The following is a 12970-nucleotide window of genomic DNA, read 5'->3' as shown; positions in this document are numbered from 1 at the left end:
AGGGCAGCCGGCGTGATGCCTTCAATGGTGGCCCAATTCTTTCACATCCTCTTAAAAGCACTTGAAGAGTAAGCAGTTTCATCCTGACTTCATAGTCAGGTTCTGCTTTACTTCCTATTTTCTACTGCTCTACCCCTTACTTCATTGCTAGGTTTTGATCTAGTGCACAGTGCTGACATTACATGCATCATATGAACTGGTCAACGTGAATACAGGCTATAGATTTAATGGATTACAGTAGGTGCACACAGTGGTGCGTTTCCAATCTTTTGCGCAGTAATAGCAAGGCTGGTTAGGGTAGTGGTGATATCTAGTAGAACAGCCTTTGCTTATGCCTTTACCATCAAAAGGGCTTTAAGGGTGTTTCTGGGGGCCTAAAGAAGTAACTCTTACAGTTGTGTCATCATTCATCAACCAAGTTTGTTGGCTATACAGGTAGGAGCACCAAGGTGAATGCATTTTTGCACACAGTGATTTTGCTGTATGGGGACAGTCGAGATCTCCAGGAACAGGGTAGATATTACCTTATTTCTTAGCTTCTGCTATTTGTTGGGCTGATGCTTTTATTTGTCTAACACTTTTGTAATATGAATTAATAACATTTTACAAAACAATAAATCGAATGCTTAGAGCAAAATCGAAGCTCAATACAGATGAAAAAATAACAAACACCGCAATATTCTCTTAAGATTAAAAAAACTAAATAATGGGTAAAACCCCAGTCAGGGGTTGTCTAAATAGGAACGTTTTTAACGATTTCAGAAAATTCAATAACATAGGACTTGAACGTAAAGCTTTTGGGAAGGAATTCCATAGCGCTGGTGCATAGGGCGATAAACTCTGCTTACATTTTTTTTTCTCTATTCGCATGTGGAATTTCCAAACTTAAGACGTGATTACAGTAGGTAGACCGTGGGCTAGCCAAAATGTATTTTGCAAAGCAGAAATAGTGTAGTGGTTATATTAGTAATGGGTTTGTCCAGTTGTTCAGTTCTGTCTAGCTTGAAACGAAAGGATGTAGGTCTGCCACAATTTGCAGTTGGGTGTACATAGGGTCTTTCCACTGTTGAACAATAATAGTCTGATTGTGGATATCCCAACAAGCTACACTGTGACCAGGTTCTCCTCGCATTACTTGAAATTTCTTAGCAATGCAAGTGATACCACCATAGACCACCTAACGAAGCTGACACAAGAAAGAGCCACTGTCTGATGCCAAGGAGAAACAACACACCTCTTGAAGCATCTAGCCCAGGCATACCATACACACTCCCCTAATACCAGATCTGAATAAAGGGCATGGGCTCCCCTGATCTAGCAAAACCCTTCTAATGCATATCTCTTTTAGTGAACTCCACAGCGAACCATGACAGACAGCACCACTTGCAGGTCATACACAAGGGTTTCAAGTAGGGTCACTCAACTGGTTCCCACAACTCGGTAACATTCTGTATGCTTGTCTCCCCTGATGGACCATAGCACCTATTCCCTCACAACCTACAAAATCACAAACTATAGCAGGCACGCCATAATTGCTTACTCAACAAGGCCTACACCAGCATTAGTGGCTATGTAACATGAGATGGCAGATGCACACATCTGTATTCATTAAACAAAAAAGCACTACACACCAAACCAACAAAACAGACGTTCATTTCCCAACTTCCACTTTCCGCCCGCCAACACACTGATTAACCTCGCTGGCCACGCAGGTTCTATCATACGGAAATTCAAATGGCGCCAATCTCAACAGACCAGAAGTTCTACTTTGTACACACTGTGGACATTCTAGACCGGCATTGGTACTCTGAAATTAATCTCACCTAAACTGACAATTCACACTAGGGGGATTGAGAAAGGCTTAAACAAGAACTAGTTGCCATAAAACACAAGATGGCTACCACACATTGTTAGACTTTATGCACTATTCTCGGAATAGATTGAAAATCACTCCTTATTTTTACTGAACAAGAAACAATTTAGAAAGATCAATCCGAGACCGCTCAGAGCGTCTTTTTAAATCAAACCATCACGCCGCAGACAAGTGCGTGCAGAGACTGCTAGGCAGGGCCAGACCGAAAGACTCAAAAAATGGCCCAATCGGGTAATTGTGTGCGTTCGTATGTCTGTGTATGTGGAGGGAGATTGTAGCATGGTGGGGACAGGGATTAAGTTGCATGTAAGGGTGTTTGAGAAGGATGTACGTTAATATAACGAAAACCAAAATCTCGAACTACAAAATCACAAACGCAACAGGTTTGCATTTTGTAATTCGAGAATTTGTTTTTTTTGTCCCCCACAACACATGTTGTGTATGCGGGGGACACCCCTGTGACCCCCGCAGACCAAAATACCAAATTAGGCGCATGGGGACACCCCCTGCTCGCCTAATTCAGTATTTTGGAATACAAGATTTTTCAAAATGTGGGACTGGGTGATGCAGAATTTTAAATACGGTATTTTTTGTTGAATACTGTTTGAGTGGGGGTCCATGAGGCGTGTTTGTCATGGAAGGGAGTGGTTGGGTGAGTATGTGTGTTTGCCTATTTGTGTGTGTGTGTGTGATGAGAGGGGGGTTAGGGTGATGTATTCTGTCGGGAAGGTGGGCAAAGAGCAATGGGAGGTTTGGGTGGGTGAAACCCCCTATTTAAGGTGAGAGTGTGGGGTATTGGATGGAGTGGCGGTTTTGGAGGGCGGGGGGGATGGGGTTTAAGCCCCACAAAAACTGACATGAGGAATATTGAGGGCTGCACCAAATCGGCTGAATGGTGCATGGGCTTCAATATTCGACAATATCACATAGAACCCTACTCTCAGCTTTGAAAGCCTTTGCTTCCTATCTCTTTCATTTGAGCTTTGACCACTATCCTACTAAATTGGATCAGTGTCTCCAACATAGACATGAGCTTTCCGACTTCCCTTCACTCCAGGTACACCTCCTCACTTGGATCTTTCCATTGGTAGTGTTCGTGGGAGCAAGTGTTCACTGCAACTTCAAACTCGGAGAGAAGTAAGCTGACTCTTACTGATGAGGGAAGAAAGAGACACTCCTGACATGGGAGGGAACAGAGCAATACAGCGTTGCTGGAAAGGTTTCAGGGTCAATTCCTCCCCTGAAAGAGCATAGTCCATAACAAAAGACTAATCATTGCAAAGGTTATGACCCTGTAAGTGGACTGCTGCCTAAAATCCTCAAAGTATATTATTGCTCAACAGTGCTTCAGAAGGAACCTTGCCTCTTTTGGAACTAGCCTCTGGATGACCCAAGATGGATGATAGGCTGGTTAGTAACAGTTCTGGAAATACCTCACTAAGAGAATACATTGCCTTTAAGAGAGTTGTTAGTTTTTTTTTCTAATGTCCCTTGTCCAGTCAAAGTAATTACTGAGGGGGTATGAATGGCATTGATGGTATGCTACAGTTGCTCTGTTGATTAATAGGTTTTAGGAAGAAGTGATAGGTGGGGTTGGTTGTGTAATATCAAAAGCAGAAACAAAGTAAAAAATGCACCATAAGAACAACCACATATTTGCAAACTTATAAAACTGTTGTCATTGGACAGAGCATTTATTTCACACATACTTCTAGCAGATAAACTAATCATTTGTGTATTTATATGGTGTTTTAGGCTGCATTTATACTGCTTGTAAGTTCAGCAATACCAGTTGTTCTTACCCAATTTCATGGTATCCGTGTATTGACCTTGGAAGGGTGAATGGATGAGTCATCCCTGCCGCATGATTCCTACTTGCATACTGCACGCTGGCCCCATGTGTGAGGCATTCGCTTACCTTGTGGGATATCCACCCAGACCTAGGAAGCGGGATGATCGTAAATGTAGACCTGACCGTTGCCATGTAAATTAATGCTGTTGTCAAAGGCATCAACATCAGGTTATTAATTACTGACACAATCCAACCGCTTCTTCAAAAGAAGAATTTAGTGGCGCTGCAAGTGCCTTGGTGGTGGTGCAATTGGATCACTGTAGCAATTTGCACCAGTCTTCCTAAGAGGCTCATCAGCAAACCTCAGAGTCTGGAACCAGGTGCCAAAAATGTGTTTAAATCTCACAAACCTGACCATATGAGACCTTCCTTGAAGGCACTACATCGGCTCCTAGTCGAGTCTAGTATTAACTTTACGATTATCTGCGACATGCTCAGGGGCTAATTTTGCCATGGCTTCAGAAATCGATATAAAGTGGTGCCACGCTATATCCCTTGGAGTATCTACGATTGCACAGTTCCAATTAGATCCAATAGCGGGTGTTCAAACCACACAAACACAGTGCAAGTTACTTTGGCGTTCAGGGACCAAGAATATGGAATGGACTGAATTTAAGAGAAAATTCCAATCCGCTCCCTTACCCTTCATAAGGCACTTGAGAACAGAGCTCTTTAAATTGCTCTTCAACTGAAATCCCCCCTCTCCCTTGTTCTGTGCTGCAACTACCCAAGAGGGTAACGGCTGAGGACAACCATGACAGGTGGTGGTGGTATGTCGTTCATATCCAGTTGGATCATAATAATCAGTGAACAATGCCTCAAAAGCTTTACTGTAAAATTGAGCATTCCAAAGTCAGCACAGGAGGAGGTGCAGCGTGTTAACAATCTCTCAAATATGAATTATATATCTAACTTGCCATTCACGTATCTAAGCTTGCACTTCTGCAGGACATTATTTTACGTTCCCATTTTCGATTTTGTACCCAAATGCATTAGTAGTTTTTAAGGAATTTTTTAAATTTTATTTTAAAAGCTTTGTTTTGGATTTTTGGTTAATAAACAAGACAAACATACTGATTACCAGAAAAGAAAATACACAAACAGTTAACAAACTACAATTCATCATCAATGAATTAGTTTGTTGAACTCACTGATCATAACCCTAGAGCATCCCATATATCTCTCCCACTCTGGATGTTTTATACTGTCCATGTCATCTTCCCAAGGTATCATATCTGAAGCAAGCTAATTAATTGGAGAGCTATAGTAAATCTAAGATTTTCTGTAATATTGGTTTGTGGGTCGAATGTTCACGAGCGCGTTAAGAACGTATCCTTTGATACCATGCCCCATAAAACATTTGATAGGAGTCATTTAAAATGGCTGTAATTTTTTCCGTGGCGATCATGCACCATAATCTGACCCACCATTGCAGCATTATCGGGCCTGCCAGTGTTTTCCACGACTATGCAAGGTTTAGTATGGCGGCCATCACCATCAGGAGGTGAGTCATCACGCTGGCTGTCACCCCCCTCGGGGATCTATTTGCTCATAATCTGTGTTTCCCAGAATTATCATTGTAGGCTCACGTTTGTTAGATCATTTATGCGTTACAGTATTTCTTTCAAATAAACTTTGGATCTCCTGCAGGATCACCACAGATGACCAGTCGTGCCTCTTCCCCCACACCATCTCGAACACATTACCAATATCTTCCCATCAATCCCATGCAACCTACTTGGTTACATGTACCATCAGAAAATAATTTTCCTAGCTACTCTTGGGTGTTTTTTGCCTCCAGTGAATTTGAATATTTTGCCCTGCAAGCGATTAATACTTTTAATGAGGATTTTTACTGCAAGTGCATGAAAGGCGTATAGCAACTTGGGGATCAGGGATATTTTTATTGCGGTTAGTCTTCCCAGCCATGATATTTGTTGATGATCCCATCTATTCAGGTCTTTTACACATTCTGTAAAAAGGGTTGGGAAATGAGCTTTATACAGGGTGCCATATGATGGAGTTAATGGGATTCCCAAGTATTCCGCTTTGTCTGTAGCCCATCTGGGTTGTGGAGGGGGGGAGGGGGGCTGAGTTGTATATGGAGTCTCGCTGGGTTCATTAATATTTATTCCCACCGATTTACTGTAATTAATTGAGACTCGTGATATTTACCCAAACTCTTCAATTATAGTGATTGACCTGGGGATGGATTCAGTTGCAATCCCTAGGTATAGAATGATCGCGTCTTCATATAATGCGATTGTCACGCTCACCTGGTCTCCACGGGGGCGTTGCTCGAAGCTGCACAAATGAAGTCTTCTCTGGCATTGCACGGGTGAATAGGGTGTTTGTGCGCATGTCTTCTCCCTCATTATCACTTCCCAGGGGCTTTTGCCTGAAACGTCAAACAAGATATTAGCCAGACGTGAGGTATGTGTTTGTTTTCCACCTCCTATAGCCTTCTAATGCCCCTCCTGTCTCCTGCCTCACCTTGGGTTTTTTAATGGTGGACTCTCCGTCCTGCGATCTAGCAGGGGCGGGATGCTCAGTCTTCCCTGGATCAATTTACTTCACTGATCCTGCGGCGCTGAAGCAGAGTCTTGAATAGCTGGACTCAGTAGGTAAGTCTTTATGCCAATTGGTGCTTGATATAGTTGTTAAATGTTTTTATTGGCCAAGTTTTGACTTGTCGATCCTTTCTTTCAGGTGCGGCTTTGGGCGGTTTTCAGATGAAGATTTGCCTCTTCCTAAAAACGCCGAGCAGGATTCCTGCGGGTGAGTATTAGCGCAGATGGCGTTGAAGGCTTTTATATATGGTTTCTTTTCGTGCGCGACGAACCTGCTGTTCTTGTCTTTTTTCTGCAATGCAGGAGTGGTGCGGCTCCGGAGCAGCGATCGGATGGAACGCTTCAGAGGAATTTTTATTTTTTATTTGTATTATTTGTCCATGCAGATACCTTTCTCTCGGCGTGTGCGGCGGTCCGGAGAGCAGCAGAAAGTGCAGCCTTCTGAATGGTATGCTTCAGGTAAGGCCCCAATTGCTGTGTTAATTCCTGTTCTTTTCTCTCCTTTCTTCTCAGGTGCCGATGGACCGTGATCTCTTGGACGGACGTGGCTGTTGAAGTTCGAGTCAGGACAGACACAGTGAGCGTTACGCTGGAGGAGTGCAGAATAACACGAAGTGTGTTCTGTATGCAGGGTGTGGTTTAAATAGCCTTGCAAGTAGTTCCAGGTAAATTAGTCCCTTAGCCACACCCTGCCATTTCAGGTAAAGTAGTCCCTCAGCCACACCCATGGTAGGCAGAAAGGCTCAGCCTCACTCGGCTGAGTATGTAGTCCCATGCAGTTCAGCACATATTATGAGCCTGGCGCCAACGGCGCCAGGACTGAGTCCAGGAAGTCCTAGGACACTCCTTTGGGGCTTGATAAGCCCTTATGGGTGCCAGTGGCTGGGGTGCGCCCATCAGTTCCAGAGTTTTGGGAGTATATACCATGACAGCGATTTTATGTTAGTTTTCCTACCTTGGATCCCAGTGATAACGTTATTCTCCCTGATTTCTTGCTCTTGGGGTTCAAACGCCAGGGCGAAGATTAATAGAGATAGTGGGCAACACTGCCGGGTCCCTCTCCACATTTTGATAGAGCTGGGGAGATTACAGTTGACTTTAATTTTTGTAAGGGGAATTTGGGAATGTGAGAGAATCATCTTTGTGAATCTCAGGCCAAATCCATACACGGCTAGGATTTTACCCAGAGAAGGCGAGTATGCTGTTGAATGCCTTGCTTGCATCAAGAGAGAGGACCAGTTTTTGTTTTGAACGGGTGAACCAATTAAATTATTGAACATTTGATATTGTCAAAAGTGGAGCAACCCCAAATGAAGCCCATCTTATCTGCGTCTTATTTCCATCTTTCCATTCTTTTGAGAGGAGAGCTTGTTCATGCACTTGTTCCCGCAATGTGTGTTCGACCTCTTTTAGGCAATTTTCAGCTGCTTTGATATGGTTAGTAAGGTCAGCTTTTGATCCCGTCAATTTGTCCGTACTGCCCTGGATTTCCTGCTTCAATTCGATCAGCAGTGCCTGTCTGTAAAGGTTTCTTTTTGGCTGTTTGTTCCTGGGCCTGTAGTGCCATCTTGATATTGCCCGCCCCTACTACCTTTGGTTTTGCTGCATGGTTCCCCTTTGTGTTCCTTGAACAGATTTTCTGCCATGTGTTATAATTTCCATCAGATGTTGGCCGTTCTTCCTGGATGGATTTGGTGGCCTAGCTTCTTCAATGGCGCTGCGAGTGCAGAGCTTAGAGTTTCATGGTTAACTATAGTCATTGTCGCTATGCCTTACAATGCCATAGGATCCATTACCAAAACTTGCAGGATATTCCAGTTTCACCCCTCATAGGACATGAGTCACCTTGGAAGGACCCCTTCAGGGTCTTCACACAACACCCTGCTGTCTCACCTTACTGACCACTACATGTTACGTTCAAGAGGCTCTATAGGGCATCTATTTGTGTGCAAATCTCGATGTTGCAGTGGGGGGGCAATGAACTACATGGCCCTCAGATGTTTTATTAGCACCTTCCACGTCTTCTATGGCCTTTCTGTCCGAGACTAGGAGGTGCGGCCTCCACAGTCCTTTCCACCGCTGGGCTGCCTGACGGGGTGGCACATGTGTGTGCCTTTGTGCGCTCCCACCTCCGTTCCATGGCTTCTCTCCACCCACCCCTCACGGCTGCTTGCATGCCTCCGCTGTAAGACTGCGGATTGGCATTGACCCCCGAACCCTCTGCTAACTAGCCCCGCCATCTTGGTGCTTCCAGAGGTCTGAGGTTCGGCAGGCAAGATAACGGCCCTCTGGGATATGTCCCGTGCAGTGTGTTAACGGCATCTAGGACACCCGTCTTGTCTTCTGGGTCTTCTCTGCATCAATTTTGCTATGGTGGGGGCATTTTCAGGGGATTTACTTTGGTTGGGGGCAGCTGCTCTTCTCCAGGTTCCAGGAAGCTCATGGGAGCTGTGTCTGCATGGCTCATCGCTTGGCCACGGCCCGTGTTTTCCCCCCCCCAAATGTAATTACCCCCACACATTTGTTTTGGACATAATGTATGTTTTGTTATAGTATTATATTATGTATGATATATCGTGTTATCTCATGTATTATAATTTTTTATGTTTCAAATTAGTATCATGCCGCCTTGTAAAAGGCTGACATGGTATGGGAAGCAACTGAAAGGTGACAAGTAACACTCCACAAACATGTTACCGGCCCTGTACACCCCCTAAGTGGGTTGGGGGGAATTGCTACAATCAAGCCTTCTGGTGTTTCCATGTTCAGGACATGGTACACCTTTTTAATATGAACATTTGAATATATCAATTTTTCCCTCACTAGCATTAATGGACTCTGTGGATGAAGCATAGAGCAGATTGTCTCAAAGTGTCTTGGGCCCACGGGACAAAGCTCGACCTGGATCGCATACCTGGCTGCAAAGAAAAACATATGGCAAACACAGAAAACAGATGGTCTTGCTGGGCACTTGACCATGAACCATAGCTGTCAATTTCCTTCAATCAAAGAGAGGATAGCCAGTCCCCCATGAGCCTGGCAGGCAGAGCACTGAGTAAGAATGCAGCCATGATATTCCTGCCTGACACTAATCTAGTGGGCTTGAGTTCCACACACATTGAACCATTAAAAAACTTCACTCACCCATAGTTAAGGAGGGTGAGGAATTACCCATAAGGAGTGTCGCTGGGCAGACCGGAGGAGCCAATCAGAGCCCTTATTGCTGCTAACCTCTTATTACCCACGCTAGAAAAGGCAGCCAGTCTACTAGCTTTGTGGATGGTGTTCCTGAAAGCTAGTTTTAGAGAGATGAGTGGTGAGACTTTAGAGGAGGAGAAGGGAGAGCTGGAGTAAGAGCTAGAGGTGGTGGAGGAGCAACTAGCAGGAGTAAGAGCGTCATCACCAGAGGACCTCAGTTAGCATGTTCTCAGGGGGTGTGGAGGGGGGATTGGCGGGGATTCCAGGCCAAGGCAGAGGGTCTACTGAGGACCTGGGGCAGATGCTGGGGGGCCTGACTGGAATGCTAGAGTGTTTGCTGAAACGTTTGAGGAGACCAATATCCCTTAAAGGTTGCTGAAGTGTTTAAGGACTGCTATACACCCTGGGGTATTACACAAGACAGGTGTGTTATATACAAGATGGCGTTCAAACTGGGGAATAGCACAGATTGTCTGAAACTAACTGTTCCAAATACAAACTCGTGATTGATAATGACATCTGTTTGAAAGCTTCAAAAACAGAAGATGATTTTTTTGGGCATTTGCCTTCCTCGTACTCTCTTTTTTTAAATGGCCTGCCTTATAGCTTCCACCCACCCCTTCGGTCCCCACCCATCTCGCCCTGTCGCAATAGGCATCTTCTCTGACAAGATCTCTTTGAGAAAAAAGATTTGTAAGCTTGACAAAACCTGCCACTTCTACCTGCATATGTTAAAACGCTTCCTTCCATTCCTTAACATGTACCACAAGGTACACGTGACCAGAGCAGTTGTGCTGGCAAGGACAGAGTACAGTTAAACCTTGTAGTTGGGACTCCCAAAAATCTTCCTCCTCTTTCAACTGATATAGAACAAGGCTCATCTTAAATCTGAAACTTTGCAAATGTACCACACCAGCATTAAAAGTAGGTACACCAAGAAGTACAGCACCTTCCAGCTCGCATCAAAATTCAAGAAAACCACCTGAAATTGAGAAAACTGTTAAAACCGTATTGCTTCACATAACTGTTTCCACCCGAATAACCAACTTTACAGGTCACCTTCTCTTAGCAATCAACACTGTCTTTAGGATGCTTGTGATGTTAAAGTATTCTGCGATCTTATGATCTCAATGGGTGTGGAGCGCAAGTTGGCACACTTCACTCTGACTCCTAATGCCCCCACTGAGGCTTAAACATTTGTGATCTGTTAGGCTTGCAAGCCTTCTTATCTTTGGCTACGTGGGGTAAAGAGGGAATAACGTATCTGAGCAGTGTTGCTCCAGTCCCTTTTTCCGCACAGCTCTGCTATGCAAAGGTACCACGGGGGAGTCTGTTCTGTTTTGCTCTGTGGTCTCATTTTAATGTTTTCCTGCTGTGTGCTTCCTTGGTGAATATGGACTTGGCCTCTTCTCTGCGCGTATATTTATGCTGATCTGAAATGACCAAGAACTGTAAATGATCAGCGTGCTGTACCCCACATGTCTCGTCTTCTCCGCTTCCTCCTTGAGGTGGACGCCATGTAAATTAAAAATGAATAAAAATCACCTTAAGGTTACTGAGTAAGTCGTGGGGGGGTATATTCCCTTAAAACTGGTAGAGCACGGGTACCGCTAAATGAGCAGGCTAACAGCAGCAAATTGACAGGGGCGGGTTTATACAAGGGGAGCAGTGGGAAGGCTATCAACACTACCCCAAGAACCTACCGTACCAACGCAAGTATGGTGGTGGAATACCTACACAGGTTGTCCCAGACACAGCAGCTAAGCAGGAGCCTTCTAGGACAGGAGGTGGCACTGGGAACATGCCCATTCCAAGACACGGTGGGTCCAACCAGCTCTGGAGGCCATCTGCAACCCCAGGAGGTGACACAGCTAAGGCATGGATAACTAGTTACAACCATGGAAGAACCTGATCCCACCACTGCTTCAGTGTGCAGGGACGCCGAATACTTGAGCTTGTAAGTGACTTTGGGGAACACTGTTCTGAGAGAACTTGGGAAGCTTGTCTTCTAGAACAGGGCATGAACCTTTTACTATGGATTAGGGGACCTTCTAAAGTAGGAAATGCATCATATTTTTTGACACATCCTACGCGTTTTATTTGATTTTAGAAAGCTCCCCTTTTCTGATTAAGGAAACCAATTGATCCTGACTCTGGGTGTCTGCACCTGGAGGCTGTTGGTAGATGGACCTTTGTCAGAGGAACTGTGGGGTGAAATTAGCCATTTATGTGATTTGTATCCCAGGGTGCTTTTACATTTAGCTATAATCAATAACTGGATGTTTTATTTGAAATGCTGACAGTGAGCATGAATAAAGCTACAAGATGTTCTGACCAATTGCTTTGTCCTTAATTTCGACTTCTGGAAATTGTTATACAAATGAAGCAACTGTGAAATAACTTGCTATGTTCCACTTATGTCTCTTATCAATATTAACTTCCATTGTACACACTCAACTAGATGATGGTAGAACCATGTATAAAGTTGCCGACCTCTTCCTCAATGTTTTTCAATTTGATATCCTGCAAGCATGCAACCCAGAACCCCTGTAGCGTCAAGACAGCTTTGAATATGGAACTGAACCAAAAGATCAAACACAATGGTTGCAAATTGCATAAAAGGAAAGTAGACATTTTGCTGCAGGAACACCTTATTCATCATGTTTATTGGTCACTGGCAAGGATGTGGAAATGTAAATTCTTGCACTGAAACCTATGTTGGTCACATAATAACGATCTAGGTACAGGAACTTGCAAGTTCTGACCCTGTGAAAAGATCCAGACTTTTGGGATAATATTTTACAGCACAAGAAAATGTTACCTCATGCAAGAATCTAAAATGTCCCTCTTCACATGCTTTATTTCCCTTCTAGTTTTGTTGGGCAGAAGTTAATGAGGAAGAATATTTTCAGGATCCAGTTTACCAAAATAAAGTAACTATTGCCAACACATTGTTAATGTAAAGAACTGTAAAGGGGAGCTTGGGAGCAGTGTATGGCGTTGGCATGGCGATTTGGTGACGCCTGGGTGATGAAATGGCTGAAGCACCATTTGGACTGACATTCTCTCGTTCACGTCTGGCGGCCTGCTTCTGCTGTTGTTGTGGAAGCTGTGCAAGCTCCATAGTAGGAGAAAAATGACTGCACTTAACTATGTGCCGTGTTTTTTTTCTCATTTGTATGGAACAATGGTTCTTTTCCCTTAAACACCTTTTGGAATATGTTGAAAGTCCACTGAGTAATCTAGTTCTTGCAACTAGACATTGACGAGACTGAGGCAGCCAGGCCTCCCTTCTCGGGTCTGTGTGGGATAGTGGAGCTCCGCCCCCCTTCCTCTAGATGACACCATCCCGTTGCCCACCCCAGGCCGGCAGCCTCCATGAAACCCGCACCCTGAGTCGCCTCTCTGTCCCTTTGATTCCTGCATCCATCCTGCTGCAGCCACTGATTATCACGAGAAGGCCAGGCAGCAGGGAGC

Source organism: Ambystoma mexicanum, chromosome 1q, assembly GCF_040938575.1.
Source record: "Ambystoma mexicanum isolate Mex_15411 chromosome 1q, UKY_AmexF1_1, whole genome shotgun sequence".
NCBI classification, from domain to species: Eukaryota; Metazoa; Chordata; class Amphibia; order Caudata; family Ambystomatidae; genus Ambystoma; species Ambystoma mexicanum.
This window is presented reverse-complemented; position numbering follows the sequence as displayed.